Below are 25695 nucleotides of genomic sequence, written 5' to 3' on the forward strand. Positions count from 1 at the left end.
AGGGAAAGAGGACAAAGTTGTAGACACAGAAGATGGTGAAATTTTTCAAGGGAACGAACAGAGAAAATCTTTAGATTCTCTTTGGTCCACATATCTGGCTAACCCCTGTTCAATCTTAAAGCAGCTCAGTTAAAGACAAGAGTTCTCTACTGAGCCTGGAGTTGCCAACCAAGAAAGTGTTTTCAGTCTATGTTGACCTGAAGCAATTTCCTTCTATAAAAAATGATACATAAACCATAAAAAATCACAGAATCGAAAGTCTTGCAACATAATATTCAGGTAATGTCCACATTACAATAAAAATTACCTGACATTCAAACAACCAGGAATATGGAACTCATTTTCAAGCAAAAAGACAATCAATTTAGAACAACCACAGATGCCCCATATATGGGAATTAACAAAGATCTATAGCTGCTATTAATTTATATTTCTCAATTACTTAAGATAAAATATGATCTTAATGAATATAGAAAAAACTTCAGCAGAAAATAGAAATGTGATTTAAAAAAGAAAAAAATGGCAATTCCATAACTAAAAAAATGTAATAAATAAATTTTAAAAAAACCCTCTGGGTGCAATTAACAACAGGATAGAGAGATAACAAGGGCTTAAGTATAGATCTATAAAAATTAACCAAGTTGAAAGATAGAAAAAAAAATTAAAGTACAGATCTATATTTGATATAAATATGCTGAATGCTTAGAATTAGAATCCTAGAAGAAAATAAGACAGAAGAAAACCAGTGAAGAAATAATATCCCCAAATCCAATTTAAATGGGACGAAAGACATAGATTAACAGAATAAAGAAACTTAATGAAACTTATGCTTAATGAATACAACAACCATACTTAGGCACAGAATAGGTTAACCTTTAGAAGCAAGAGAATAAATGGTGAAAACAGAGAGAGAAAAATATGATATATTACGGAGGAATAGTAAAACAATTTAAAGCTTACTTCTCATCAGAAACTATGGAAATAAGAAGACAATGGAATAATATCTTTAAAGTGAAGAAAGGAAAATAAGCAAACAAAAACTATCAGCCAAGAACTTCAAGACCAGCAAAATTATTCTTTAAGAATGAAGTTAAAATAGACACTTAGATAAAAGGGAACTATGCTAATTTATTGAAATCGAATCTGTACTTTAAGAAATGATAACTGCTAGAAAAAGTTATTTGGATCAAAGGAAAGTGATATCAAAAGAAGATACAGATTATCAGAATCTTATCAGGAATATAGAGGCACATTATGCAATGAGAAGGTGGATAATTCTCCAAGAAGACAAAATCATCTTTAATGTGTATTCTCCTAAAAGTAGAGCATCAAATTAACTGACACAACAGTTGACAGAATTGCAAGAAGGAAAAGGCAAATACACCATTATAGCTGGAGACATCAAAAACCTTCTATCAATAATTGAAATATCCAGTTAGCATAGAATCAGGATATAATTGACCTGAACCACAATAGCAATCAACTTGATCTAATTGACATTTATAGAATACTTCATCCAACACTGCAGGAAACATACTCTTCTTAGTTCATATGAAAAATTCACTAAAGTATCCCATATTCTGAGACATAAAACACACTTAAATCTAAAAGAGACATCATACAAAGTATGCTCTCAGACCACTATGGAGTGTGATTGTCTTATTATAAATCAGTAACAAAAAGGTAGCTGGAAAATTCCAAAATACATGGAGATGAAACAACACAATGCTAAATAACACATGTTCCAAGAAACCTCAATATATATATAAATCAATCAAACCCCCCAAAAGGTACTTTTTGGATAATGATATTAAAGTTTATATGAAAAGGCAAAATACCATGAGTAGCCAATAAAATATTAAAAAAAAAAACACAGTTGGAGAACTGACACTAAGGACTTGCAGTTTTTTCCCAAAAAATTAATTAATTAATTAATTTTTACTTTTTAAAATTTTTTTAAATTAACACGTAATGTATTATTTGTTTCAGGGGTACAGGTCTGTGATTCATCAGTCTTACACAACATCCAGTGCTCACCGTAACATATACCCTCCCCCATGTCAAATTTTTATTTAAATTTTAGTTAGATAACATACAATGTAATATTGTTTTCAGGAGTAGAATTCTGGAATTCATCACTTACATATAACAGCCAGTGTTCATCACAACAGGTGCTGTCCTTAATACCCAACACCCATTTAGCCCATCCTCTGCCTACCTACCCTACAGCAACCCTCAGTTTGTTCTCTATAGTTAAGAGTCTCTTATGGTTTGCTTCCCTCTTTTTTTCCCCTTCCCCTATGTTCATCTCTTTTGCTTCTTAAATTCCACCTATGAGTGAAATCATATGGTATTTATTTGCCTTTCTCTGACTGACTTATTTCACTTGGCATAATACACCCTAGGGCCACCCAGATCATTGCAAATGGCAAGATTTCATTCTTTTTGATGGCTGAATAATATTCCATCGTACACACACACACACACACACACACACACACACACACATCTTTTTTATCCATACATCAGTCAATGGACATTTGGACTCTTTCTATGATTTGACTATTGTTGATAATGCTGCTATAAACATCAGGCTGAATGTGTCCCTTCAAATCAGTATTTTTGAATATTTGGTAAATACCTAATAATGCAATTGCTGGTCATAGGGTAGTTCTATTTTTAACTTTTTGAAGAACCTCCATGCTGTTTTCCACAGTGACTGCACCAGTTTGCATTCCCACCAACAGTGCAAGAGGGTGGGAAGGTGTCCCCTTTTTCCACATCCTTGCCAATATCAGTCATTTCCTGTATTATTAATTTTAGTCATTCTGAAAGGTAGGGGTAGTATCTCATTATGGTTTTGATTTGTATTTCTCTGACGCCAAATGATGTGGCACATTTTTTCATGCGTCTGTTGGCCATTTGTATGTCTTCTTTGGAAAAATGTCTGCTCATGTCTTCTGCTCATTTCTTAGCTGGATTGTCTTTTGGGTGTTAAGTTTATTAAGTTCTTTATAGATTTTGGACACTAACCCTTTATTAGATATGTCATTTGCAAACATCTTCCCCATTCTGTAGGCTGCCTTTGAGTTTTGTTGATTGTTTCCTTAGCTGTGCAGAAGTTTTTATCTTGATGAAGTCCCAATAGTTCATTTTTGCTTATGTTTCCCTTGCTTTCAGAGACATGTCTAGTAAGAGTTTGCTATGGTCCAGGTCAAAGAGATTGCTGCCTGTGTTCTCCTCTAGGATTTGATGGCTTTCTGTCTTACTTTTAGGTCTTTAATCCATTTTGAATTTATTTTTGTGTATGGTGTAAGAAAGTTGTCCAGTTTCATTCTTCTGCGTGTTGCTGCCCCATATCCCAAACACCATTTGTTGAAGAGACTTTTTTTCCATTGGATAATCTTTCCTGTTTTGTTGCAGATTAGTTGACCACAAAGTTGTGGGTCCATTTCTGGGTTTTCTATTCTGTTCCAATTAACTATGTGTCTGCTTTTGTCTTGATGACTACAGCTTTGTAATATAAAGTTTGAAACTGTGATGCTTCCAGCTTTGTTTTTCTTTTTCAAATTTGCTCTGGCTATTTGGGGTCTTTGGTGGTTCCATATAAATTTTAGCATTTCTTGTTCTAGCTCTGTAGAAAATGCTGGTGGTATTTTGACAGGGATTGCATTAAAAGTGTAGATTGCTTTGGGTAGTATAGACATATTAACAATATTTGTTCTTCCAATCCATGGGCATGGATATTTTTCCACTTCTTTGTGTCTTCTCAAATTTTTTCATAAGTGTTCTATAGTTTTCAGAGTATAGATCTTTTACCTCTTTGGTTAGGTTTATTCCTAGGTCTTTTATAATTTTTGGTGCAATTGTAAATGGGATCAATTCCTTGATTGCTGTTTCTGCTGCTTCATTATTGGTGTATAGAAATGTAACAGATTTCTGTACGTTGATTTGGTACCTTGCGACTTTGCTGAATTTGTGTACCAGTCCTAGGAATTTTTTGGTGGAGTCTTTTGGGTTTTCTACATAGAGTATCATGTCATCTGTGAATAGTGAAAGTTTTACTTCTTTTTGATGATTCAGATGCCTTTTATTTCTTTTTGTTGTCTGATTGCTGAGGTTAGGACTTCCAGTACTAGGTTAAATAACAGTGAAAGTGGACATCCCTGTCTTGCTCCTGACCATAGAGGAAAAGCTCTCAGTTTTTCCCCATTAAGGATGATATCAGCTGTAGGTCTTTCATATGTGGTTTTAATGATGTTGAGGTATGTTCCCTCTATCCCTAATTTGTTGTGCATTTTTATCAAGAACTGATGCTGTATTTTGTCAGATGCTTTTTTCCCATCTATTGACAGGATCATATGGTTTTTATCCTTTCTTTTATTAATGTGGTGTATCATGTTGATTGATTTGTGAATATTGAGCCACCCCTGTATCCCAGGAATAAATCTCACTTGATTGTGGTGAATAATTCTTTTAATTTATTGTTGGATTCAATTTGTTAATATCTTTTTGGGAATTTTTGCATCCATATTTATCTGGGATATTGGTCTGTTGATTTTGCGGGGAGTTCTCTGTGCCTCTTGGGCTTGAATGCATGTCTCCTTCCCCAGGTTAGGAAAGTTCTCAGCCATGATTTGTTCAAATAAACTTTCTGTCCCCATTTTCCCCACTCTTCTTCTGGGACTTCCATGATGTGAATGTTATTATGTTTTATGGGATCACTGAGTTCCCTGAGTCTACATTCATGATCCAATATTTTTCTTTTCCTTTTTATTCTCAGCCTCATTATTTTCCATAATTTTATCTTCTAACTCACTTATTCATTTTCTGCTTCTTCCATCCTTATGGTCATTACATCCATTTGGCTTTGCATCTGTTACAGCATTTTTTATTTTGGCAGGACTAGTTTTTAGATCTTTTATATCTGTGGTAAAGGTCTTCCTCGTTTCTTCTATGCTTTTCTCAATCCTAGCTAGTATCCTGATGATTGTTGTTTTAAATACTGGTTCAGAAAAACTTAAAAATTCTAGTTCAGGCATATTACTTATATCTGTTTTGATTAGCTCTCTGGCTGTGACCTCTTCTTGTTCTCTCTTTTGGGATAAATTCCTCCATCTTGGCATTTTGTCTAGGTTTCCGTCATTTGTGTGTTAGGAAAGCTGTGCCTGGTCCTATTTCCACTAGAGCTGAAGCTTTGCAGCAGTCCATGATCAGTAAACTTTGTGCGTGGATGAATGGCTGTGTGGTCTTCTGGGAAATTGGCCTGCTGCTGCTCTGGGTCTCAACTGTGCTTGCCCTATTCAAAAAGGAACCTGCAGAGCACAGAATGGCAGGGCTTGGTGTAAGTGGCTCTGGGCTTCCACTGTGTGCATTGTGCTGCTTGCTGAAGTCAGTCTGTGCGGATGGGAGGGGTGGAAAATGGCCTTGGCCCACTTTCTTCCCTTGAGAGCAGAGTTTGTGCCCACTATTCTTCAGGAAGCCCTCACAGAAGAGTGAACAATCTCCTTCTTGTGTCCTAGGCTTCTGTCAAATCCCTGTCTTCACCCGGTCTGTGTCTGCACTGTCTGCCTGCCCAGCGGGGGCACAGTGCTCCTGTTTTATCTCAGGCACAGGGCCAGGTTTCAAAACTCCAGATTTTAGGGACCTGGCATGGTGCGAACCCACACTAATCCTCTGGGAGAGGGTCTCGCTGTGCTGTGGCTGGTACTGGTTTGTCCCAGAAAAAGCAGCTGCATGACCATGCAGGGGCTCAGAGTTTATGGCCAAGTGTAGCAAAAAACTGGCATCTAGATCAGCTGCCCTCAGCAGGCAGCTCTGCTTGTATGCTAATGAATGGGGCAATTCAATGACATGCACTGGCTCTTTTGTCCTGAGAGGCAGTGAAGCATCTCCCAAATGTATTTTAAGAAGGAGAACTATCTCTCCTAATGTGACCCAGGGGATCCTCAAACCACATTGTCTGTTCTCAGGGCTCCACCCTCCTTCTCCATAGAAGTACTGCTACACCCACCAGGCTTGACCTTTGCGATGGCATGGACGTCTAAAACTTCAGATTTTCAGCTCTGCTGCTTGTAAAAAGTTGTGATAATCAGCTCCTCTTGTTTTCCCAGTCAATGGTTACGGGAAAGTGTTTTTCTTGGGCAACCTGTGTGCTGCTTTACCTCTCTCCTCTCGGTGATCAGGGTTCCCTCTTCTCTGCAACACCTGTGATTCTTTTCTTCCCCAAGTCATATCACTGCACCTCCTACCTCCTACCTTCCATGATATGGCCTCTTTTCTCCCTCTTGTTGTGCAGTTTGTTCTCTCAGTCCTCAGATCGATTTCCTTGGTGTTCAGAATGATTTGATAATTATCTAGCTGTGTTCAAGGGACAAGGCAAGCATAAGGGCCTCCTACTAATCAGCCATCTTAACTCCTCCCCCAAGACTTCCAGTCTCTTTTATTTTTTTTTTTTGAAGATTTTTATTTATTTATTTGAGAGACAGAGAGAGAGAAAGAGAAGCAGACTCCCTGCTGAACAGGAAGCCTGATGTGGGGCTCCATCCCAGGACCCAGAGATCATGAACTGAGCCAAAGGCAGCCACTTAACCAACTGAGCCATCCAGACACCCTAGACATCCAGTCTTATTATAATGTCTTCCAGTCTCATTAATATAATTACAGTTATCATGCCATTGTAGTATTAGTGACAAAAGAGACAAACAATTCTATGGATTAGAATACAGAGTTTCAAAATAGTTTCATGTAAATACAGTCAACTTACCTTTGACAAAAGGACAAAGACAGCTCAATAGAAAAAGGATAGTCCTTTCAACAAATGGTGCCGAGAAAACTCAACATGCACACGAAAAAAAAATGCATCTAGATACTGACATTAGACCTTTCATAAAAATTAATACAGAATGTATCATAGCCTTAAATGTAAAATGCAAAATTATAAAACTTCTAGAAGACAACATAGGAAAAAAAAATCTAGGTGACTTTGTATTTGGTAATGAGTTTTTAGATACAATGCAAAGGCATATGGGAAAAAATGGTATGTTGGACTTCGTCAAAATTAAAAAAAACAAGCGAACAAACAACCTTCTCTGTGAAAGACACTGTTAAGAGAACAAAGAGTCAAGACACAGACTAGGGAAAAATATCTATTTTTAGCTTATATCTTTATCATATATCTAATAAATGACTCAGATCCGAATACACAGATAACTTATAATACAACATTAAGGTAAAGAACAACATAATTAAAAAGTGGACAAGGATCTTAACAGATGAATAACCAAAGAAGATAAACACCTGGTAAATAAACATATGAAAATATGCCATTATCATATGTTATTAGAGAAGTTCAAATTGAAACAACAATGAGATTCCATGACATACCTATAAGAAAGACTAAAATTCAAAACACTGACACCACCAAATGCTGACAAGGTAGTGGAACAACAGGAACTTTCATTTACTGCTGGTATGAATCCAAAATAACACAGCCACTTTAGAAGACAGTTTGGAAGTTCCTTATAAAGATAAACATAGTCTTACTAAATGATCAAGTAATTGAACTCCTCGGTATATACTTGATTAAATTGAAAACTTATATCACATAAAAGCTCAACCATAAATGCTTATTGCAGCTTTACTCATAACTGTCCAAATTTGGAAGCAACCCAGATGTCCTTCAACAGGTGAATGAATAAATGAAATGGTATATCCATACAATTGAATATTACTCAATGATTAAAAGAAATGAGCTATCAAGCCATGAAATGACATGGAGGCACCTTAAATACAAATTCTTAAATGAAAGAAGACAGTACGAAGAGGCTACATACTGTATGATTTCAGGTACATGACTTTTTTGGAAGATCAAAACTATAGACACAGTAAAAGGATTAGTGGTTGTTATGGATTTAGGCAGGGGAAGAATGACTAGGTAGAATACAAGCTTTTAGGGCAATGAAACTATTCTATATAATACTGTAATCGTGCATACCTTAAATCATGCATTTGGCAAAACCAAAAAATAACTGTACAACACAAAGAGTGAACTCTAATGTAAACTATGGACTTTGTTAATAATTATGTATTAGTACTTGTTCATCAACTGTACCAAATATAATACATCAGTACAAGATGTTAATAATAAAGAGAACCTTAGGAGGGAGAAGAAGGAGTATAAGGGAACTTTAGCACTTTCTGCTTAAGTTTTCTGTAAACTTTAAATTGCTCTAAAAAAATCAAGTCTTTTAATTTTTAAAAAGGTGAGGATGGGGTAAGTGGATATTGTGAAAGCTACCAGGAATGTTGGCTAAATTTGGGAATCTTGTTTAATTCCCTTTCTAATTTCACAGAGGAAGAAATTATACTTATGTCCAGAATTAAATTATTTACTTTCACTGAGGCAATAATACCAAACCTAGCATAAATAAAACATTCTGGAATTTACAAAGTGCTTCACTTACACTAGTGATGATATATATCCTTCCCAAAAACCCAATGAGAAATATAGAGTAGGCTTTCTGATTATTCCCATCGTAGAAAAACCTGATGCTCTAACAGGCTAATTACCTTGTCCAAAATACAGAGTTAACAAGAAGCAGAGCTGTCTTAATTGTATCCCATTTACCTTCCTCATTGTGAAATCACATTTTCCTTTTAAAATTTTCTGAAGGAAGACAGACTGGGTGTCCAGATCACAAAATCCCTTACGTATAGTTGGTGAAGATAGTATATGAAATGGACAAGTTGTAGACCACTGGCACAGTGTTGGCTATGTCCAAGTGTTCCAAGTCCCATGGTATAGGAAGAAACAGAATGCAAAAATATTCCTTTGATGCTGCAGGAAGTTGCCTTATATGGTGGTAGCTGGATTTGAGGAATGATAAGAGTATCTTTCATAGTCCAATGTGTAAAAGGCAGCAAGACCACATCTCTAAGCATCTTTGACCTATAAAGTTGGCAACATTGTGAGGGCTGTCACTGATCATCAAATTTGTGCCTTACTTCCATGACAACAAATAACTATGGTCACTCCCTTGTAACAATATCTTGCATATATCCTTGACACTAATTTGTTTGCTCATTTGATAGTAAGCCAAATGAAAGCAGCTTTGAAACTAGACCAAGTTCTCATATTTACCAATCTTTGAAAATGCTTAGTCACTTGTTGTTCAGTTTTATTTCAAGTCAGAAATCACTAGTATTTACAACTCTGTCAGCAGAGTATCAATTAGACTAAACAGCTGTTCAGGTGAGATTGATTAGAAACTACAATTCTCCTTCTTACATGCTTGGTGTGGTGAACGGTAGGGGCAAAGGGTGAATGGAAAATACCTTTTCGACTGTATTCATGAAGGAAGGAAACTGTCAATAAATAAAATGAAAAAAAATCTGTTTTCTCAAATTTTAGTTGAGGAAATTGGACAATGAGTATTTGTTGACAATAAAGATTGAGCTGTTTGCCTAGACTCAAGATAAATATAGGTCTGTAGTCTAAACTACAAAGTATTAATATTGTTTTAACCTTTCTGAATAAAAACAGTAGCAGAAAAACAGGCTGTCTCGATCCTGAAAGCAGCAATGTAATCACTGCATGATGTGATCTCTTTTATGTCTAAGTGGCATAAACTAAGCATTATTTTCTGTCTGTATCTCTTGCAGAAGCTTAGAATATTCCTGCCCTGAATACTGATTTCTAACAAGTTGGAAATGTGGGGCCTGCCAGTGTCTGATGCTCACACAGTTTGAATGTGTGCTCAGACATATATTCTGTTAATAATCTTAAATGAATTCATAAAAAGAGAGAATAGATAAAACTCATGACTGTTTTCTTGGCTAAAAAAAATAATAGAAACATCTCCATATCGATTGCCACTATTGGAAAAATACAAGTATATGTAAGAAAAATTGAGGTTTTATGTTAAGCAATAATTAATTTGCTTGCTATTGCTAAAAAGGCACATTGCATAAAAATTCTGACAAATATTTCACCATTTGCTTGTCCAAAGGAGGGTGGTGATGCTAAGTGCTTGGCCTGGACATTTTGGAATAAGAACATTTTACCAGACTAGATCCAAGTGGCAGATTTGGAAATAAGACAAGTTATCACAGGGGGAGGAGATATGTATTGGTGGCAATCTTTCTGTTACTACATTTTCACTCTCTTCCCAACCCTCATGCCAGTCTCAGTTTATGACATTTAATCACATCTTTTGACAGATGGTTTGTTTTTCTTGTTGCTGCTCTTCTTTATGATAATGATCATTCAAAACAATTAAAACAGAATTAGCTGTATGTATGAATTATAAACAGGCACTCATTCATTCAATAGTTCATTAGGCTTACAATGTACCAGGCATAGAGTTTGGTAAGAAAACGTTGCATTGAGAAAAACAGGCTCATGCTTTACCTCATTTGTGCATGAATGATACTAACAATTTTTTTATATTGTTTTTTGATAGTTTTCTTTTTCTTTCTTTCTTTCTTTCTTTCTTTCTTTCTTTCTTTCTTTCTTCTCTCTTTCTTTCTTTCCTTTCTTTTTAGGAGTTATGGGGAAAAAAGGAAATGGATTTATTCATTCTTCCATCTGGAAAGGCAATAAATAGCATGGTTCTAATCCTGATTCTGCCATCAACAGGCTATGTAAACCTTGGATAAGTTATATAATCATTCTTGGTCTCAGTTTAGTCATCGGCAAGACTGCCATAACAGTCATAATACCTAGGTATGCTGTAAGGATTAAAGAGTCAATACATGTAAACTGCTTGGATTTGTGTGTGGCATTTGGTGTTAACATTTTAGCTATTATTATTCATTTGTCAAAATATTCATTATAGGAATGCTGAAAAAGGATAATAGCAATTAATCCAATCTATTAATTAATTACATGATATTAGATAGTTTGCTTAGATCTTAACATACATTATTTTACTTCATCCACAACATAGTGAAAGGTACTATTATCTTCATTTAGAATTGAACTGAGACATGGAGGAGCTAATCACTGAACAAATAATTGGACTATGATTGTGTGACTCCAAAGTCCAGGTTAAGATAGAATATGCCCTATTGAATCTTAGTCAATAGTTTGTAAAATAAAATCCTACAGTACTCACTCTTCTGCTGAGGAAAACAGAAAATATGAATAATTGTGCAGTATGATAAGAACTATACTCAGAGTATATGTACAAGGTATTTGGGGAACACAGAAAACAGAGGGATTAAATTTTCCTTCAGTGGAGCTTTCACGGCCTCTTGGGTTGTAGGATTATGTCTGAAGAGAGTTTACCAAATAATATCAAACACAACATTAGACTCAATACTTTCTTAGCCTAGACACTAAATAGCTCAGTGTCTCTGTATCATTAAGCAGTCAGAGGTAGTATTTTTTATAACACAAGGAGAAAAAGAAAATATTCTAATTATAGAGCAACTGAGCAAATTCCACCTGAAAAAAAGCTGAAGAAAGACATGAATACTTTTTAAAAAATGTTACAGCTTCATATTCTAATGTCACCCAACCTCACGCCAACATTTCAATCATGCATATCTCTTTTGGTCAGCACTGCTCATGCATCATTGTTATCTCATACCTAGATTATTTTACAAACTTCCAAAATTGGTCTTCCTATTGCAAATATCACCCCTTTCAATTCACTGCAGTTGAGGTAATATTTCTAAATGCATATCTGACCATATTAGCTCACTACTTAAAATATAATTATAAAATTTCCCCTTGTCTATCAAATAAAATCTCAATACCATGCCAGGATTTTCAAAATTCATGACCACCTTTCCATTTTTTACCTGTTCAAATTCACCTTCTTTCACTACATATGCCTTATGCTCTATCCATTGCAAATGTCATTCAGTTCCTGAAATATTTATTTCATTTGTAGTCATCACCTTCCTCAGTGTATGGCCTATGGCATCTACTCAATAAATACTGTTGACTGAAGGGATGGGAATGTTAATAGGAACGATCCCCTGTAAGGCATTTGTAATCCATTTCAGAGCCATAGCAGAACTTTGCCTCCTCTACCATTTACCTCAAAGACACAAAGATTGGAAATGTCAGGACATGCCCAGCAAATAATTATCAGATTTGGCTGGAACACAGGGAGAAATAGGGATGTTGCAAGAAGCAGAGCTTTATCATATAGTGTTTAAAAGCAAGTACTTTAGAATTAGATATGGATCGAAATTGAATTTCTAGTCTTAACTAGCTTTATGATCCTGAGTAAGCCATTCATTTTCTCTGTCCTATTTCCTTAAGTGAAATGTGGAAAATATTACTTATTTCATTTTTAAAGTGCTTAACACAGTGTTTAGCCCATCATTTATGACTAAATCAGAATTCTTTCTTCTTCTTTTGCGATATAGTTATAAGATATTTGTTCTTCTTTGTTAAAAAGAAGATTCCATATAGAAATACACAGATAACAGAGACATATCTATATTCACTGGATATCTCTTAGTTGCTCTTGAAGATCCACTCTCCACATTCCCACTCCCTGCACTATGAGAGGCTGAAATGTATGAGCTACAAGAGGGATTCCACATTCCTAGGTTTCATGATGGGTCTGGCCAAAGAAGGTTCTGGCAAGAGACAGGAGAGAGAGGAGAGTTGATTTAGAACCCTATTACTCCAGCTCCATCCCAGTAGACCGCTTTAGTCCAGCAGCATCCCTCTTGAAAGGTTTACTTATTAGCTGTTGTCAGATGATCCTTTCCTGGCAGCCAGTTGTGTCTTTTTACAGTGTAACACTGTGTTTTGTCTTAACATGCCAAATGACTAGTATCTTTAGCTTTATCACTTCAGGACCAGGGGTCTAATGAAATCCTGGTATTACTAACTTCTAGGAAAATTACTATCTAATGCAGTGTCTGTCTGATCACACCTTTGAAAATCCTCTTTGAATTATTCTTGTGTGTGACCTTTGGGTCTTTTGGGATCCTAAATAATATATGTGTATACACAGAAAAATGGGACTGCATGTATACTGAAAAGAAAATGGGAATAAGAGCCATATAAAAGAAGGACATAATTAAAAAAAATGTTTGTACATTTATTTCCAACTTCCTCGAACTCCTCACATATTTCTCAGATTGTTAGCGTATTTATAAAGATTGGCATGAAGCCCTCAGTTTGTTTCTCAGAGTCCATAGTCTCCCATGCTTCATTCCCCCTTCTGATTACGCCCCCCTTCTTTATCCCTTTCTTCTCCTACCGATCTTCCTAGTTCTTATGTTCCATAGATGAGAGAAACCATATGATAATGTCTTTCTCTGCTTGACTTATTTCACTTAGCATTATCTCCTTCAGTGCCGTCATGTTGCAGCAAATGTTGAGAAATCGTTCTTTTTGATAGCTGAGTAATATTCCCTTGTATATATGGACCACATCATCTTAATCCAGTCATCTGTTGAAGGGCATCTCAGCTCCTTCCACGGTGTTATATGCAACTAATGAATCATCGAATTTTACATCAAAAACCAGGGATGTACTGTATGGTGACTAACATAATATAATAAAAAAATTATTATAATAAAAAAAGATTGGCATGAAGAATTGATATTAAATTTTACATATAAGGTAGTGTTTTTGTTTTTTGAATCAAATATTTAAGCTTTTGTGACTGTATTCTTAAAGTTTATTGACTTTACCACCTAGTGGTCTTTGTTTTAGAGCATTTAGGGAATTTATTTTCACTAGGGCTGGGTTTTAAATCTTTTGAGTTGGCAATACTACAGAAAAATGAATGTAATTTTGAAATGTACCCATCAACTGGGCAGCACTCCAGTGGACGCTGCTTTCTGTTAAGACATGAGATTATAATCTATAAGTGTCTAGAACAACTAAAACTAAAGGAACATTATAAGGAATGAATTCTGTTAATCACAGCTAATATTTTATTCTGTGTATAGGACAAGTTTCGTCTTTAAATATCTCCTACCAAAAAAACAAAACAAAAGAATACTATGTGTTTTAAAGTAGACTAAATGGTAATTCTAATGAATAATAGCCCAGGAAAATAGAGCTAGTCATTGAAATAAAGTGTTTTCTTCCTGCTTTCCAGTGGTTTTGACTATCATTCATACATTCTCAAGAGGTACAGCATAAGGAGCATACAATTTTTGAACAGTACTTCTTACTTTACCATCTCCTCTCCTGCCTGCCTTAATAAATGAGGTTCTGAAGCCTACTATGTCAACAAAGCTCCAATTTCCACTCAGTAAAGAAAGTCTTTGCCAATTTAATTTCTCATGTTTACAGTCCTTCCCTTCTCATCATCAAAGCAAAAGTCCCTTGCTTCATTTCTGTGACGGATGGGAGAGGAGTGTCCACCTCATTAACCACATATCCATTCCAAAAATCTACTTTCGTATGCTCTTAGTGGTGCTGTGGATTTTTCTCATGGTTTCTTATCACTCAATTTTTTGTCCTGGTTAACTGCTTTTCCAATCACAGAGATAGATATACTTGTGCATGGGAGAAAGCGTTGGAGGTCAATATGGAAAGAGATTCCAAGTCTGAAAAAATGTCATTGTTTCTAATTTCTCATATACCTCAAATATATCAAATCCACGTTTATGCAACTCCTCAAGACTGTGAAAAAGGAAATGCTATTTCTTCAATGAGTAGCAGAAATTGTACAGATAAAACAAAAACCTAGTTAAAGGGAAAAAATAGTCCATTTAATATTAGGTAAACAAAATTTGGGATGCATTTCACAATGATTGTGAAATGATATTTTATAAACTTAAGTCTTCCTATTAAGAGACTAATTTATTGTCCTGGATTATTTATAGAGACAAGAGAAAATGGATATGGATAAACTGTAAATGAAATAGGATCTAAATGAAACTACATTTAGGAAAAAACAGATTAGTGATATTATTTAAGACTTTTTGCTTTTCCCTAATCTAGGTCCAAGGATAAATGTAATAATCTTTCAAATTTAAGGTTTGCCATTTATAATGTTTTGCGTTTGAAAGCATGAAAGTTTCTTTGCCTCCTCCTTTTCTTTTTCTTCCTCTTTCAGTAGTGTATATAAATATATAAATATTAATAATATATAACATCATATATCTTTTTTATTTTAAAAAATTAGATTTTTCTAGAGTGATTTAAGGAATAATAAAGGAGATAAAATGGTAAAGACAAAATAGAGCTCCAAATATTGATTCATCTTCATCAGTTGGTCAAATTTCAAGGCTCAAATTACAGGCTCAAAGGGAATACTTAATCTAAGAAAGGTAAATTTTGGAACACATTTTGGAAGCAGGTCCAGAGAAAGTGTAGGCACCAGCATTAAACACATCAATTTGTTACTACAACAGACTACGACCAAAATCTATAAACTTGGGGGCTGGCAAGAACATGGAAGGTGAAAGAAGTTACAAAGAAATTTCCTTTGGATATAGATACCATATGTGGACCAAGAAAAGTTGAATTACCAGATCACCTGGGGTCAAGACAAAGGCTTCAAAGGCTAACTTATAATGTAAACACCTGGCTGGAACTCAGTGTAGCTAAAAATCGATATAAGATGGGCTTGGTTGAGAAAACAAGGTAGAAACAGATATGTTGCCATACATTATACCCAAATATCTGATTAAGATTTTTTGATCTTTATTAATATTTATCATTTTTTAAAAAATGACTCATTTATATGTGAATCCCTAATCAAATTGTCAATGTTCTGTTGATAATTCATTGTGCAAGTTAGAGATGCCTTTACTCATTCACTTATACTTGTCCTACTTGCAGCAATGCCATTGCTTAAATAACTTATCTGATGTCATACATCCATCAATCAACAAAAAAGAAAAATTGCAAAAATAATTTACTTTGTCAAAGGCTATGCTACTAACACTGTGCCATAAAGATATAAATAGTATTTTATTTCCAAAAGGGAACTGATTCAAGGTTTTACATTTCTGAGATCATGACATGCTTAGACTTTCCTCAAGTTTTATCTTGTAATTTTTCTATAGATAAATAAATATGTCTCAAATAATTTGGCAAAATGCTAAAATATATTTTATTATGACATATTAGAGAAATTAAAGAATAGGCAAAAGTGAACAAGTATAATTTTTGCTTAAAATATCAAAATTTCATAAATCGTATTTAAGAGAAATAAACTATGAAAAGAGTTAAGCAGAGATATAATCTCAAATAAGCAGAGAGATAATCTCAAAGTATAGAGTCTGGACTTACTTCCATTGGATTGTCTGCTTTTAGAAATTGGTTTTTAAAAAATCTGTTACGAGTAAATATAACCAGACTTTTGATTTAATGATGTGTACTGAAAGAAACCATTTTTTGAATGAACTTTATTTATTATAGAAATAATAAGGATATTAGAAAGCTCCGAAATGTATTAGAAGACATAATACAAGTTCCTCTTTCAAACTCACCTGTGAAAGAATGCAGTTATTTTAAAATAAAATTCAACGTGTGCTTAAAAAAAAAAAAAAGACAAAAAACAACACCATACTGACTGCTACATTGGTTAACAGAGAAAGATTTGGCTTTTGTACTGTAAAATGGAGATTGTCATGGGGTTATTTTTCATCTTAAATAAGATAGTGCAGCACAGCCATGTTTGGGAGTTCAAAACTTTGTTAGTTATACCTGGTTTAGAATATAAAGAATAACAATAATAGAAATAGCATTAGTGTCTACTGTTATTTTTTTCTTCCTTTTTCTTAAATGTTCTGCCAACTGCAGTCAAGTGTGTTACAATTTTTTTATTAATGTTGAATTTGTCAATATTTCTTTGGAATGAACTGTCTGGTTTTCTTTTTTCTTTATAGATTTTGAAGTTTAATATTAGGTAAATAAATTGTTGTTTTTCGGAGGAAAACTAAGAACTACTTTCCCCAAATCTCTAGACAGTGGTCCTGGAAGAGATTCCTCTAATGAAAAGAACTACCATGAGATTTGAAAATAGAAGTGTTAGAGAAGCTCCTCTTTTTTAGTAGCATTAATGGGCAAGCTCCAGGCCACCAGGTACAGTAGAGGTGCTGCCAGCAGGGACAGGTCCACCTAAGAACCTTCACACATTAGCGTTATAGGTGGCTAAGATAATCTGGCAGAAGTTCCCCCACAATTAATGCAACTTCCAGAATTCTAGAAACTGTGCTCCCAAAACATATGACTCTGTATACACCTCTAAATCCATTCGTCTAATCATTTCCTTTTGGAAATATATACATTGGCTTTTGTTTCTCTGAATGACAAGGTAAAACTTTCATTTTTATAAAATGGCCTTTTAAAATATAACAATAACATTGGTCTTAGAGTCTAATATTTCTAATATAAAAGTAACTACACTCCTTTTAATATTTATCTGTTAGATGCTGTTTTTATTTTTTTATAATTCTTTTTTTTCCTGCAGCACTAGCATTTTCTTTTTTCATAATAATTTTTTATTATGTTATGCTAGTCACCATACAGTATATCCTTAGTTTTTGATGTAATGTTCCATGATTCATTATTTGTGTATAACACCCAGTGCACCATGCAATATGTGCCTTCCTTAATACCCATCACTGGCCTATCCCAATGCCCCACCTCCCTCCCTTCTGAAGCCCTCAGTTTGTTTCCCAGAGTCCATAGTCTCTCATGGTTCATTTCCCCTTCTGTTTACTCCCCCTTCATTCTTCCCTTCCTTCTCCTACTGATCTTCCTGCTATTTCTTATATTCCATAAATGAGTGAAACCATATGATAATTGTCTCTCTCTGATTGACTTATTTCACTTAGCTTAATCTCCTCCAGTCCCATCCTTGTTGCTGCAAATGCTGGGTAATCGTTCTTTCTGATGGCTGAGTAATATTCCATTGTATATATGGACCACATCTTCTTAATCCAGTCATCTGTTGAAGGGCATCTTTGCTGCTTCCACAATTTAGATATTGTGGACAATGTTTCTATGAAGAGTGGGGTGCATATGGCCCTTCTCTTCACTACATCTGTATCTTTGGGGTAAATACCCAGTAGTGCAATGGCTGGATCATAGGGTAGCTCAATTTTTAACTTTTTAAGGGACCTTCACACTGTTTTCCAAAGTGGCTGTACCAACTTGCATTCCCACCAACAGTGTAGGAGGGATCCCTTTTCTCCATATCCTCCCCAACATTTGTTGTTTCTTGCCTTGTCCATGTTTGCCATTCTAATAAATACCTAAGATTGGCATCAGTGTGTCATAGAGCAGACTTCTAAGTTTATAAGAAATTTTCACACTTTTTTAAGAGAAGGAGTTAAGATGGCAGAGGAGTAGGGGTCCCCTTTTTCAGCTGGTCCCTGAGTCGAGATGGATAGGTACCAGACCATCCTGAACATCCATGGAATCAGCCTGAGACGCAGGAAGATACATCTGGATCTCTACAAATGAACATCTCCAGCAATGAGTATTGAGGTACCAAGCGGGTAGCTGTGAAGCCACGCACAGATATGGGAAGATAAATGGAAGGGGGAGGAGCCACCGTGTTCGGGCGTGGGGAAGCGGTAGCCACCTGCACTGGGGAGCGGGTGGACTCTCCGACCGGCACCTGGGAGAATGCAGACTGAGACCGTGAGCTGGGGAACGCACGCGACCAGTCTGAAAACCAGAGCTCCAGAGTGTGTGAACCACACTGAAATGGAGCTCCGGAGTGCAAGGGGGCAGCTGGCGGCCGGCGGTGTTAGAAACACAAAGGACAGAGACGTGCTGGCCCTGGAAGTGAGGGCTGGAATGCCAGCTATGGGACACACATCCTGGGATGCTGTAGGGTTTAGCAGGACCAACAGAAACAGAGTTAAAGTGGCCAGAGGGGCCCAGCGAAGAACCATCTGCGATCCCTCTGTTCTGAGACAGAGGCTGAGATTCGGCTACTGCTCAGAAGAGGCACAGCAAACCGCCAGTGAAAGCCGCCAGAGAACAAAAGCCTGGAAATATCGGCTCACAGTGTGCCCATCCCCATCCCCCCTCGCAGGGGACATGGAGACTCTACCCAAACAGGGTTGCCTGAGCATCAGCGTGGCAGGCCCCTCCCCCAGAAGGCAGGCTGAAAAATCAAGAAGCCCACAACCCTAAGGTCCCTATAAAACAAGTGCACACTGCCTGGGTCCTGGTCAATAATTTGGGCTCTGGACAACCCTGCAACCTCTCCTCATCAGAATGACGAGAAGGAGAAATCCCCCCCCCCAGCAAAGAAAAGACAATGAGTCTGTGGCCTCTGCCACAGAACTAATGGATATGGATATAACCAAATTATCAGAAATGGAATTCAGAGTAACAATGGTCAAGACGATGTGTAGACTTGCAAAAAGTATTAACGAATATATTAATGAGAGTATAGAATCTCTAAGGGCGGAAATGAGAGAGAATCTGGCAGAAATCAAAAATTCTATGAGCCAAATGCAGTCAAAACTAGAGGCTCTGACAGCCAGGGTGAGGGAGGCAGAAGAACGTATCAGCGAATTGGAGGATGGGTTAGTAGAAGAGAAAGCTAAAATAGAAACTTGGCTCAAAAAAATCCAATCTCAAGAATGTAGGTTACGGGAGATTACTGACTCAATGAAACGTTCCAATGTCAGAATCATTGGCATCCCCGAGGGGCTGGAGAAAAACAGAGGTCTAGAAGAGATATTGAACAAATTGTAGCTGAAAACTTCCCTAATCTAGCACAGGAAACAAGCATTCATGTCCAAGAGTCAGAGAGGACCCTTCCCAAGCTCAACCACGACAAACCTACGCGACATCACATCATAGTGCAATTCGCAAATATTGGATCCAAGGATACAGTATTGAAAGCGGCCAGGGGGAAGAAATTTCTCACATACCAAGGCAAAGGTATCAGAATTATGTCAGACCTGTCTACAGAGACCTGGAATGAGAGAAAGGGTTGGGGGGGGGGGAGGGCGGGCATTTTTAAAGCTCCTTCAGAGAAAAACATGCAGCCAAGGATCCTTTATCCAGCAAGGCTGTCATTCAGAATTGATGGAGAAATAAAGACCTTCCAGAATCGCCAGTCATTGACCAATTTTGCAACCATGAAACCAGCCCTACTGGAGATATTAAGGGGGATTCTATAAAAGTAAAAAGGCCCCAAGAGTGATACAGAACAGAAAGTCACAATCAATAGAAACAAAGACTTTACTGGCAACATGGCATCATTAAAATCATATCTCTCAATAATCAGTCTCAATGTAAATGGCCTAAATGCTCCCATAAATGACACAGGGTTGTAGATTGGATAAAAAGACATGACCCATCCATTTGCTGTCTCCAAGAGACTCATTTTGAACCTAAAGATACATCCAGAGAAAGTGAAGGGATTGAAAACAATTTTTCATGCCAATGGACCTCAAAAGAAAGCTGGGGTAGCAATTCTCATATCAGACAGATTGGATTTTAAACTAAAGACCATAGTTAGAGACACAGAAGGGCACTATATTATTCTTAAAGGATGTTTCCAACAAGTGGATATGACAATTATAAATATCTATGCCCCCAACAGGGGAGCAGTTAGATACACAAGCCAACTCTTAACCAGAAGAAAGAGACATAAAGATAATAATACGTTAAGTGTAGGGGACCTCAACACTCCACTATCAGCAATAGATAGATCACCTAAGCAGAAAATCGACAAAGAAACAAGAGCTTTGAATGCCATACTAGACGAGTTAGACCTAATAGATAGATATAGAACACTACACCCCAGAACCAAAGAATACTCAATCTATATTAATGCCCATGGAACATTCTCAAGAATAGACCATGTTCTGGGACACAAAACAGGTCTCCACCGATACCAAAAGACTGAAATTATTCCCTGCCTATTCTCAGACCACAATGCTTTGAAATTAGAACTCAACCACAAGGAAAAATTTGGAAGAAACTCAAGCACTTGTTGACTAAGAACCATCCTGCTCAAGAATGATTTGATAAACCAGGAAATCAAAAATCAATTTAAACAATTTATGGAGACCAATGAGAATGAAAACACAATGGTCCAAAACCTATGGGACACTGCAAATACATAGCCATCCAAGCCTCACTCAAAAGAAGAGAAAAATCTAAAATGCAGTTTTTATATTCTCACCTCAAGAAGCTGGAGCTGGACCAGAAGAACAGGCCTATCCCATGTATGGGAAGGCAGCTGATCAAAATTAGAGCAGAGTTCAATGAATTAGAAACCAGGAGCATAGTAGAGCAGATCAACAGAACTAGAAGCTGGTTCTTTGAAAGAATAAATAAAATTGACAAACCACTGGCAAGACTTATCCAAAAGAATAGAGAAAGGACCCAAATTAATAAAATTATGAATGAAAAGGGAGAGGTCACAACCAACACCAATGAAATGGGAAGGATTATTAGAAAGTTTTATCAACAGCTTTATGTGAATAAATTAAGCAATCTGGAAGAGATGGAGGCCTTCCTGGAAACTTATAAACTACCAAAACAGAAACAGGAAGAAATTGATTTTTTAAACAGACCAATTAATTATGAAGAGATTAAAACAGTGATTAAAAACCTTCCAAAAAACAAAACGCCAGGGCCTGATGGATTTCCGGGGGAATTTAACCAAACATTCAAAGAAGAAATAATACCTATTCTCCTAAAGCTATTTCAAAAAATAGTAACAGAAGGAAAGCTACCAAACTCATTCTATGAGGCCAATATTACCTTGATCCCCAAACCAGGCAAAGACCCCATCAAAAAAGGAGAATTACAGACTGATTTCCCGAATGAATATGGATGCCAAAATTCTCAACAAGATCCTTGCTAATAGGATCCAACAGTACATTAAAAGGATTATCCATCATGACCATGTGGGATTCATCCCTGGGATGCAAGGGTGGTTCAGCATTCACAATACTATCAGTGTGATCGATTTTATCAGCAAGAAAAAAGCCCAAAATCATATGATCCTCTCAATAGATGCAGAAAAAGCATTTGACAAAATACAGAATCCTTTCCTGATTAAAACCCTTCAGAGTGTAGGGATAGAGGGTACATTCCTCAATCTTATAAAAACCATCTATGAAAAGCCTACAGCAAATATCATTCTCAATGGGGAAAAGCTAGAAGCCTTTCCCTTAAGATCAGGAACACGACAAGGATGCCCACTCTCACCATTATTATTCAACATAGTACTAGAAGTCCTTGCAACAGCAATCAGACAACAAAATGCTCAAAATGAGACTATGGACTCTGAGAAACAAACTGAGGGCTTCAGAGGGGAGGGGGTGGGGGAATGGGATAGGCTAGTGATGGGTAGTAAGGAGGGCACGTATTGCATGGCACTGGGTGTTATAAGCAACTAATGAATCATGGAATTTTACATCCAAAACCAGGGATGTACTGTATGGTGACTAACATAATATAATAAAAAATTATTTTTATTAAAATAAAGAAATTATTATTAAAAATTATAATATATATAATTATAATATATATAATATATATAAAATATATAAAAGAAATTATTATTAAAATAAAGAAATTTTCACACTTCTTCGCCCAAACTCTTGTACTATTTGACATTCCCAGAATGAATGAGAGTTCTAATTGTTCCACATCCTCATTCAATGATCCTTTTTGCCAAAGCTCCGTTGTTCCATCTGTGTATAAATTATTCCAATGCAGACCTCTGAGCAGTCAGAGAATTGGAGTATTTCCTTGCAGTCTGTTCCTGTAACTCCTTCCAGACACCCTTTGGGAATGATTAATACCACCTGGCAGATGCCTGTGATCTGGGAGAAGTCCTCCAAACTGGAGCTGAGTCATGCTGATTGGCAGAGTCCAATCTTGTTATTAAATGGCCAGTAGGAAAAGCTAGCTAGTACTATATGTACTCCTTCCTTCATCTGTGAGGAACTTTTAGAAAAAAAAAATGAGCCAGAAAGCATCCTTAGAATCTGTGTAACATAAAATTATATGAAATACTTAGATTTTCTGCTTATGTTTATAACTGTCTGCTCATTGATGGAGGATTGAGAATCCAGAATGGACAAATATTAAATTGCAAAATATTTAATTCATTGTTTATTAAAAATTATAGGGAATAAGTGCAGAGTTTAAACTTAACATATATAATGTTAATGATCACAGAGATCTATGATTTTACTTAGTGAGCTCTTACCTGAAGGTCAATAAGATCCCAGTCAACATGTGTGATTAGCAAACAAATGAAAGATTCTTTATATCATGGTAAAAAAATGATAAGACCTCATTGATAAATTTATAAAACTGTCACTAGGTATGTGTGTGTATGTGTGTATGTGTGTGTATAATAAATACATATGTATACACATTTCTTAATTCTTTTTAAAAATCACCAATAAAATGGTAACCATATTTATGGCCAAAATATTTAATCTGTTATGGTAGACAACTCCCTTATCTGAAGCTTGATAAATTTCTAGTTTCTTTGTCACTCATAGTTAGGATATTTCATTAATATTAAAACATATGAATATTTAGGAAAATGTGATGAGAATTATAAAATATTTACTTTTAAATAATATATTCTTAAAAAACTATTTTCTTTGATAGGGTAAGAATGAATGGAAACACATGCTATGCTTTTTATAACAAAGGTTGAAATTTTAAAAACCTCTTTTTTGACACATTAGCTTATATATCTCATTACATTTAAAATCTGAAACAAGATTTTAAGACTTAATTTTCATATTTATTTAAAAAGAAAAATAGGTAAAGAATAACCAAAAGAGATTTGAAGAGATAATGATCGAAGCAATAAGCTATTATACATATTTATATTTATTTTTATTATTTATTTTTTTTAAAGATTGTATTTATCTATTTGAGAAAGAGAGAGACAGAGAAACAGAGAGAGCACGATCAGGGGCCCATAAAGCCTAAAATACTTACCACCTGTCTCTTCACAGAAAAAGTTTGCTGACACCTGACATAGGTATCTCAAATATAAGCCCTAATTTGAAATAACCTTAAAGGGGAAGAAAACTAAATAAATATGCAGTGCAATGTATAAGAATGATTCAAAATAATGCCAAATATCACAACTGCAGATAACAGAACAGAATTGTAAATAAAGGCTACTTAAAACTCCACAAAATTGGCCACACCTCAAGATATTCCCTGATCTTAAAAATTGAGAAGAAATCTTACCATAAAATATAATTTTGTGGCAGAGAGGTCATTAACTGACTGCACCACCCAGGCACCCCAGATCATGAATGTATTTTAGGTTGCACAAGTTAGCTTGCAGTTCATGTATTTACATAATGGGATTTTAAGTTCACAAACAACATGATCATGTATACAGCTTAGAAAAGTACTCTGGTGACTGGATTTATCTGCAAAGTAGATTTAATTTGAGTTATACAAGTTGAAAGCAGGTGGAAATAGGTTGGTTAATAGGAGATGAGTCTCTGAATATGGTGAGTGCACTGAAGAATATTCTTTGAGAAAATTAGATGAGAAATAGGGAAAATATTGCAAAGTTTCTATAGAGATATGTAAGATTAGAAAAGAAATTTTATGATGGGAGAGATCTGAGATATGCAAAGACTATGCATAAGAGTCAGTAGTATTAGAGTGCGTCACTATATGGAATAGTGGAGTAGTAAGAGATGGAGCAATATGTCAAAGAAGGGATGATGAAATTAAATCAAAGACATATGATGCATAGTTTGACCTCAAATCATGAATCACATGAGACTATAAGACTTGCATGAAAGTGTATCAGACTTTAAGACTTTGATAAAGGGAGTATGATAAGTTTGAAAATAGATATATTTGTAGCAGATATTTTCACAATTGAGGATAATCTCTTATAATAGATGAGATTTATTTTCTTTAATAAACTAGGTTGTTAAGAACAGGAGAGGTGGATCAGTAATGAGCTTGAGAAGAGTAAGAAGAGTATAGAATACATTCAGGGGAATGAAAGTTGAATTAGGAAATAAAAACACTGACAGTATCATCTTAGTTCTGAATTGATAGATCATGGAAACTGATGTACCAATCTTAATTATTATAGTTTTGTCTTATAATACTTAACTGCTCTTGTATAACAGCAGAAAAAACAAATCATAGTATTAATACAAGAGCAGATATTTCTGTGCAATTTTAATTAAAGACACAAATGAAAGAAAACCAAGGATGCTGTGAGACAACTATCAGATAATGAATTAACAGGATATAATTGAGAAGAAAATAAAGGATAAATAAAGGAATTTGGGTGCTAAAGATTTCTAGGATCAAAGAATAACCATATGTGGCTAGGAAAATAGCATATTGAAATTCTTATAGCGTATCGAAATTTCAAAATGGAATATTTTTGGGGAATAAAAAATTTCATTAAACACATGCTTATTCTATCAAATCTTAGACACTATTTTTGACCTGTGGCATACACAGATGAATGCCATAGTTTCCGCTCTGTAGAACTTCACAGCCTAATGGGGGAACATAAATTAAAGATGAGGGGCGCCTGGGTGGCACAGCGGTTAAGCATCTGCCTTCGGCTCAGGGCGTGATCCCGGCATTATGGGATTGAGCCCCACATCAGGCTCCTCCGCTATGAGCCTCCTTCTTCCTCTCCCACTCCCCCTGCTTGTGTTCCCTCTCTCGCTGGCTGTCTCTATCTCTGTCAAATAAATAAATAAAATCTTTAAAAAAATAAATTAATTAATTAAAGATGAAAG

This window comes from Ursus maritimus, unplaced genomic scaffold (genome assembly GCF_017311325.1).
Source record: "Ursus maritimus isolate PB19 unplaced genomic scaffold, ASM1731132v1 scaffold_17, whole genome shotgun sequence".
NCBI classification, from domain to species: Eukaryota; Metazoa; Chordata; class Mammalia; order Carnivora; family Ursidae; genus Ursus; species Ursus maritimus.